We start from the raw sequence: 8816 nt of genomic DNA on the forward strand, positions 1-8816 counted from the left end.
AAACGCCTATAGAATCTAGCAAGGCCAAGAAAACTCCTTACTTGTGTGATCGTTTTGGGCTGCGGCCAACTCTCAATAGCTTCAATCTTGGCTTTATCAACTTCAATTCCCCGTGGAGTAACAACATAGTCAAGAAAAGATACTCGGTCGGTGCAAAAGGTGCACTTCCCAAGGTTACCAAACAAACGTGCATCACATAGAGCAAATAAAACAACACGTAAATGTTCCAAATGATCCTCCAAAGATCTGCTATAAATCAGTATCATATCAAAATAGGCTACCACTAATCGTCCAATGAAAGCATGTAAAACTTCGTTCATTAATCTCATGAAAGTACTAGGTGCATTAGTTAACCCAAAAGGCATGACTACACTCATATAATCCAAACTTAGTTTTAAATGCTGTTTTCCATTCATCCCGAATTTCATACGAATTTGATGGTATCCACTAGGCAAATCAACTTTGGAGAATATTGTAGAGCCACTCAATTCATCAAGCATATCATCTAGCCTAGGAATAGGATGATGATAACGAATAGTAATATTATTAATGCCTCTACAATCAACACACATACGCGATGTACCATCCTTTTTCGGCCCGAGAATAATAGGAACGGCACAAGGACTAAGGGATTCACGTATATAACCTTTGTCGAGGAGCTCCTGTACTCGACGCATAATCTCCTTCGTCTCCTCTGGATTGGTTCGGTATGGCGCACGGTTTGGCAGTGAAGCACTGGGAATTAAGTCATCTGATGCTCAATCCCTCAAATAGGCGGTAATCCCGGTGGCACGTCTTGTGGAAAGACGTCGATGAACTCCTGGAAAATGTTAGTGACAGCAGGAGGCAAAGAGGAAGGCACGTCCTCGAATGAAAATGATGCCTCTTTGCACACAAAAGCATAACAAACAGATTTGCTGAAATCTAGCTCATCAATATCAGATTTGGTGGCAAATAAACATGCACTTTTTAATTTAATTTCGGAAGCAACACTAGATGGTTTATTATTAGGCTTCATTTGTTGCTCAAATTCTTTTGCCACAATCTGATTTTCACTCTTATTTCCCCCCTGTTTTGCTTTATTAGCTCTATTAATATCATCTTTCAAAATGGAATCAGGAGTCATAGGAAGCAAAGTAATATTTTTATCCTTATGAACAAGAGTATACTGATTGTTTGTACCATGGTGTACAAAATTTTTATCAAATTGCCATGGTCGACCAAGTAATAAGGAACATGCCTGCATAGATACCACATCACAATCAACATAATCAACATATGTAGAGATACTAAAATGCACACGAACAGTATGTGTTACCTTAACCTTGCCGCTCTCTCCGTCTATGATGACACGCCATAACGTTCCTTCACAACTCCCTTTGTATGGAACAAATTATGCCTATGATTTTGCTCAGCTTGTGTGACCTGCACACCCAAAACACGTTGAGCAACTAAACATTCATACCTGTCAGCGTCTTTAGGAGCCATGTATTGCATCTCATGATCAGAATCATCTCCACCATGTTCTTCACATGTAATAAGAGCCAAAGTCACCTCATCATAGTCACTAGCGGACTCACACCCACCATCCTCAGTAGCAATCATCACACGCTGAGATTTGCATTCTCTCGCATAATGACCTCTTCCCTTACAACGACGACAAAAAATATCACTTGTGTGCCCAGTTGTTGCCATGGAAGAAGAAGAGCTCTGTACGGGATCGGAAGGTGCGCTCTTGGCAGATAGTGGTGGTTGTGCCTGCTTTCTTGTATCACGACTGGAGGTGGCACCCGATGGAGGTGCTGGTGCAGTGGAAGTAGAAGATGCACGCGGTGTCCATGATGAAGGTCGACCTGCAGAAAAGTTAGTTCGCACCAATGCTTGTCGATCCTGCACTTCACGTTCAGCTTTACAAGCAAGATGGAATAAACGAGTGATATTAGTATACTCCTTATACTCTAGAATGGTCTGAATCTCTCTATTTAATCCACCCATAAAACGTGCAAGCATAGCTTCATTGTCCTCAACAATACCACATCTAATCATGCTAGCTTGTAATTCCTGATAATATTCTTCTACAGAATTTTTTCCTTGCCTTAAACACTGCAATTTTTGAAGCGATTCACGTTGATAATATGGTAGAACCCAACGAGTAAGCATAGAAGTTTTCAAAGCAGTCCAAGTAGCTGGAATAGGATATAATCTACAATGTTCAGACCACCATACACATGCAAAACTAGTGAAAGAACAAACAGCAGAGCAACCCGTCTCTCCTCAGGATATTGTAAACATGTAAAACGTTGTTCAGTTTCTAACTCCCAAGTAAGATATACATCAGGAATGTATCTACCCTCAAACGGTGGAATATTCAATTTCAGTTTAGGAACATGGTCATGATCTCGTACCTGAGGTGGTGGTGCAGGCTTAGCATTGCGAATATATACCTGAGGTCGACCTGCTGGTGGTGGTGCTGGTGGCTGCACGTAGTTCTAATTTTGACCAACCTCATCCTCGTAATAGTCCTCCACCTCTGCAGTAGCAGCAGGAGCTATAGAAGCATCAAAGCAGTAGCAGCGGCACCAGGATTTTGTCCTTGTTCAATAGGAATACGTTGTGCTCGCCCTACTGTATCATGGCATGAAGCTGATGGTGGGAGACGTTTGAGTAATTCATCGAACTTGGCGTCCAACTTGGTGTCAATTGTCTTCTCAATGTCATCCATCCTCTCCATTGCCTTTCCAAAGCTGGACATCACGTCTTCCACCTGTTGACCCAACATTTGATGAAACTTATCGTGAAGCTCCTTGTTCGTCATGTTCTCCCAGTCAATCTCGTCGTCTTGTGGTCCTGCCATAGTTAGCAGCAATAGAAACACAAAAGAATATGATCCTACAGACTACTAGGAAGCGGTGGTGGTGGTGGTATGTCACAAATCCTTCAAGCGAATCTCAAATTCTTACCAGTTCTTACCCAGCAGCAGGTGGTGATCAGCAACCGTTGTAGTCAAAACTCTCAAAGCTTGGATAGAGCGATTACCAGGGAGAGTCAAACGCACGACGTAGATGTATGTGGAGCTGGGAAGGCTTATAATATGGTAGCAAAAAGGGTCAGCAATAATCAATTCAGAGATGCAAAATTGAATAAATGCTCAACGACGGTACTGTGCTGGTCCTAGGCTAGACCATGCTAGAGACACGTCCTAGAACACTAACAAAATCATGGCGCGACACGTAATCAAGGGAGGAGCACACTCCGAGAAAAAAACTCTCTTTTTTCACTTTTTTTTTGCACTTTTTTCCTCTTTTTTTTGTTTTTTTCTCCGCAACAATTTTTTTCTGAAAAAGTCTACAAATGGTCTAAAACTGCCTAGCCAGAATTTTCCAGACTTAGTTTTTTTTGAGTTTGGAACTATTTTTCTACTGCGGGCGACACAGAAGTTGGGGAGTCCGACTTGGTCACGACTCGTAGTATCGCGTGATCTGGAAACCAAAAACAAAGGAACAAATACTGGACTCAGACTAGGACTGGTGGCGGAGATGAATCTGGTGGAAACTCGAACTTGTGCGGATATATGTAGGGCGGTGGAACACGGACTGGCGGTGAATCTCTGATGGAGGTGGACTCGGATTATTGTGATGGCGGTGAATATGTGGTATATGGTAGCGGTGATGACGATGGTGGTATATGGAAGCAGTGATGATGATGGTGGTATATGGCAGCAGTGATGATGATGGTGGTATATGGCAGCGGTGATGAAGATGGTGGTATATGGCAGCGGTGACGATGACAATGCGGCGATGGCATGACAACTTGTGAACATAACTCAAAACTCTAAAGGACTAGACAGTAAGACTAGCAACTAGACACGATGATGCAACCGCAAATTCAACAATGCAAAAAACTAAAAAGATTATGCAAAGGCTCAGATTGGTTCGGATATGATGAACTAACCCTAATTTTTTTGGCTTTTTTGTTGACTGTAGGTTTGAAGATCAGACTCGATCTAAACTACGAAAAATTGTAAAATCTCACCGAGCAACCTGAAAATCTGATACCACTAGATAGAGGCAAAGGTGTCCCATCTTTCAATGATATGGTGATTATTGTTTTGGAGAAGTAGACTTTGACGATCCGACTACGTACGTGCGAGGACGTCGCACCTTAGCAATCGCTAAACCAACTCCGAGAGGTTATTGACCACGCCGGAGAACGATCAACATGACCACGAGGGTCTATTTCCTGCGAGCAAATGAATAACAAGCAAGAAACTAAGATTGCAATCTGGATATTGCGAATATAAGATGAAAGCTTTATTGATCAAGATGGGGTTCTGTGACATCTTGGTCTGGTCGTTGAACACAAACGAAGTACGCGAAGTTGCAGCTATGGCAAACTTTTAATCTAAACAAAACCCAAAGTCTAAATAATGCCCTAAGGACTGTATATATGGAGGAAGAGGGGGGGGGGATATCATGGCCCTTGGGGAAGGGGTCCGAAACCAACCCTATCTCTAGTTTCCCCACACATATGGACTCTAAAAACAGCCTATACTCAAGTATTTCGAAATTACATGGGCCTGGCCCAATGATAAGGTGACGCAACACCTAGAATATCCTTTGGACGAAAGTTATAAAGTAGCATCTTGTATATTTCATCCAAGGCTTCATGCACTCATTATGGTGGCTTCAACGTCCTGGAATCATCACTTGTAACTCCGTTCTTTTCCCCTTGCGCATGCCATCATCTCCATGCTTGTTCTTGCGCCAATGTTCATCCTTCTCCAAGCTAGGCCCTTCATTTGTAAGCAAAACAAATGTATCCAATTTAGGCAGCATCATCTTCTCATGAACATTAGAATCATTACCAAGAAACGAAAGTACTTGGTAATTTAATTGGCTTGCGTGAGCTCTAGTAATTGGTCTAGTATGTATAGCAACATGGGCTGTGGGTGTAATAATGGTATTGATGTACTCATTAGTGCTCCTTTGAGTGTTGGTCCAAACTGAGCAGCCTGTGAGGCCACCTCGGGGAAACTCGAGGCATGGTTTTACTTGTAGCATGTCTCATCCGTTGTGCCCTGAGAATGAGATACGTGTGGCTCCTATCGGGATTTGTCGGCACACCGGGAGGTCTTGCTGGGTTTTTTACCATTGTCAAAATGTCTTGTGCACCGGGATACCGAGTCTGATCGGATGTCCCGCGATGGAGGATTGTCTCCGCGGATCGTGAGCTTGTAATGGGCTAAGTTGGGACACCCCTGCAGGGTTTGATCTTTCGAAAGCCATGCCCGCAGTTATGTGGCAGATGGGAGTTTTTAATATCCGGTTTTAGAGAACTTGACACCAGATTCGAATTAAAATACCCAACCGCGTGTGTCGTGATGGTCTCTTTTCAGGTGGGTCGAGAAGAGAACACAGTGGGGTTATGTTTGAACATAAGTAGTTAAGGATCACTTATTGATCATTACTAGTTTGTGACCGTTTGCGTAGCTTCTCATCTTATTCTTGTACTCATAAGTTAGCCACCATATCATGCTTAGTCGCTGCTTCAACCTCACCACTTATCCATTTCCACACCCATTAAGCTTTGCTAGTCTTGATACCCATGGTAATGGGATTGCTGAGTCCTCGTGGCTCACAGATTACTACAACAACAGTTGCAGGTACTGGTAATGTGATGCTCTGACTCGAGTGCGATGCTTGATTGCTTTTGGAGTTCTTCTTCTTCGATCAAGGGAAATAGGTTCCGGGTTGGGGAGCCTTGGTTAGCAGGGTGGATGACGTGCTTCTTTTTCGTTTGATTTCGTCCATAGTCGGATCCTGCTCTTCTATATGGTGATTGCTATGTTTTGATGAACTGTTGTATTTATGTTGTAGCTTGTGGCGAGTGTAAGCCTTTATCTTGTAATCTCATCTATTTAGTACATCGTATGTTGTAAAGATATCCACCCGTCTATCCGCTCGAAATGCGCTAGTGCCCCAATCACGAGTTCATCACGTAATTGGGATAGAATCCCATCTTGGGAGCTACAAGTTGTTATCAGAGCCTTACCGACCTTAGGAGCCCCCTTGCTTGATCGAACCGCTGCCGTTGTTGAGTCTAGAAAAAAAACTATTTTGAGTCTAGTTATATAGGAGAGTAGGATTTCTTTTTACTCCTCAGCCCCTTCGTCGCTCTGGTGAGGACTCCTGGTGTAGATGTTTTGACTTCACTCTCCTCTTTTTTCACTCAATTTTTTTTGGATCACGCGGGTATCTTGGGGTCGTTCTGATATTTTTGTGACGAGAACATTGTTCTTGGTGCCTCCTGATATTTAGGGGTTGTGGCAGTGTCCCGAGGAGTTGAGCTCCGAGGCGTTGTCGTCACAATTTTATCGTTGCAGTTCCGGTATACCTGAGCTTGCTGACATCGAAAATCTCTTATATGCAGTTAGTGGTGAGATAACCTCGACGTCACCCAGTACTGGGGAGGGAGTTCGGGAGTATTGCCACAGCTCGTATATCGGATGCTTTTCGAAGGTCGAGGTACACGATTTCCAAAGCTTTTCTTGGTTATGTGTTGACGGATGGATACAGTTGGAGTGTAGGATTTGTTAGTTGTGTGAGATATTTGTGCCTCCCTGTATCCCCAACACCAGATTGCATAACCAGAAAGTTTCGGGAGTTAATAGGTGGGAATTCAAGTAGTTACCCAGGATTTGTTTCCTACAGATGTATGATTTGAGATTGGGGTCCAACGTCTAGTGGTTCGCTTCTCATGGTCGATTTATAGTGGTTGTGAGGCGTCTTAAAGAATCCTTGGCTATGCTGATTTGGGGACATCTCGTTTGTCATTCAAGACATCCGTTGTACATCGTGCCCATGGAGCCTCATCACGAACACTTTGGGCGAAATCTCTATCATATGTTTGTTTCTGACTTATTTTGCAAGCCAAATCCTTTGTCTTGTTTTGAGTTGTGGTTTTCAAGTTGCTTCGAAGTCAAGTGTGGATTCCATACCTTTCCTAAGCGGTGTTCTCATACTTCTATGTGAATACTAATACTTCTTGATCATTTAGATTGTCTTGACAATTCTTTTCCAACCGGTGTGCTTCTCTTCAAGTTAATCCTATCCTTTCAATATTTGGTGGATCAATTCCCAGTTCTTTGCAATGGTGTTTGTTTCATCTGTCCCAAGTTGCCTTTGTTTCCCACCATCCCACCCTTAACTTCAAGGACTCATATATCTTAATCAAGTATCCATTTTATTCATCAGAAGTCGTTCCATTTTTGTCGTTAATGTTCTTATCCGGTGTTTCCTCGTGAAGATGCTCAGGAGCTTCAAGTTCATCATTCTTCATTCTCGTATTCCTTTCCCGTGGATTCAATTCAAGCTTTCGGTGTTGATCATATCCCTATCCTTGTTTCAAATGTTTTCACATGTCGGTGCTCCTCATAATCATTCCCCACTTGCTATTCAATTATTCAGGAGTGCTGAAGATATCTCTGAAGATTCGTGTTTCCACTCTGCATCAATTCAAGCTATTTTGAGGTTGTTACCTAATTCAAGCCATTTAATTCAACCAGTGCAATCTCTCTTTTCAAAAGTCGTTCAACGTTGTATCTTTGAGTGGGAGCTAACCCACAGGTCTTTTTCGAGGATCTTACCTCACTCTTCTAAATTTTGCGGAGTTATTCTCAAATTCTTTTTCAAAGTTTGACGTAAGAATAAATTATCATCAGTCATATTCCTTTTCCAAGATCGCTTTCAAAACATTTTCATCGTTGGTTCAACATTTCTATTCTTCATTGCTCCCGAGTGTCTCAACAATTGTCATGGTGGTTCTCATGATCATTCTCAACTTCTAAAGACCGACGAAGAATTTTTCCTAAATCTTTGTCCGTTCTCTTGAAGATTCGTGGTTCTAGCTTCATGCCATCCTCTCAAATCATTTCCAATTATGAGAATTCTTTTCATACCCATCTGAAGCATTTCAGGAGTCTTTTCGTTTTGATTCTTTAGAGGCCATCAATTGTTTTTGGTATAATTATTCATTCTCAGTTTTCAGCTTTGTTCTCCAAGTATTCTATATTGAAGCCTCTTCATTCGTCTCCGTATTCTTCCGGTGCATCGTTCAAGTACTATCTATCCAACTCATGATCTCTTCGTTCTCTTGTATCTAGTTCCCTCAAGTATCTTTGTTCTTTTATCATTCTTACTGGCGATTCGTTCTCTTTCTTCATCGTTTTCAATTCTTACGGCGGTGCATTCAAGATTCCTCTTCCTTTATGATCACATCAATTCATTCATTCTTTCTAAAACATACTAGTGGTTCGTTGAAGACCTTCAAGTTGAGCTATATCTCTCCTTAATCCTTTCAACGAGAATAAGTAGCATGCCTATCCGTTGCTTGTCATCAATTTAAATTGATGAAGGATACACATAACATAATTCTTATTCTTGTTTCATCCAAGTTATTTAATCCCTTCTTCCAGAGTTTGTTCATGATGAGTAAATTCTCGATTCCAAGTGATTCATCTTTCTTTTCGGAGTGGCAACACTTTGTGGTTATATCGGCATGAAGCTTCATCTAAATAGGAGTGTCCGGCTCCCTCTGAATCCCCATCTGAACAGTTATCTTCCTCTGGAATACAATCTGGAATGGCGGGAGGGGCCCCACTTTGCCCACCATAGAGCGGCGTCTGCATGACATTATATTCCCAAGCAACGGTCTTCTCTTTTTGTCTACATGTTTAGTACGATTGTGTACAATAACTGACATGCATAACAAAAAATAGTTATATTTTGTAAGGCCTAAGGGGTGCATGCAGAAATCAA

Source organism: Triticum aestivum, chromosome 3B (genome assembly GCF_018294505.1).
Source record: "Triticum aestivum cultivar Chinese Spring chromosome 3B, IWGSC CS RefSeq v2.1, whole genome shotgun sequence".
Classification (NCBI taxonomy): domain Eukaryota; kingdom Viridiplantae; phylum Streptophyta; class Magnoliopsida; order Poales; family Poaceae; genus Triticum; species Triticum aestivum.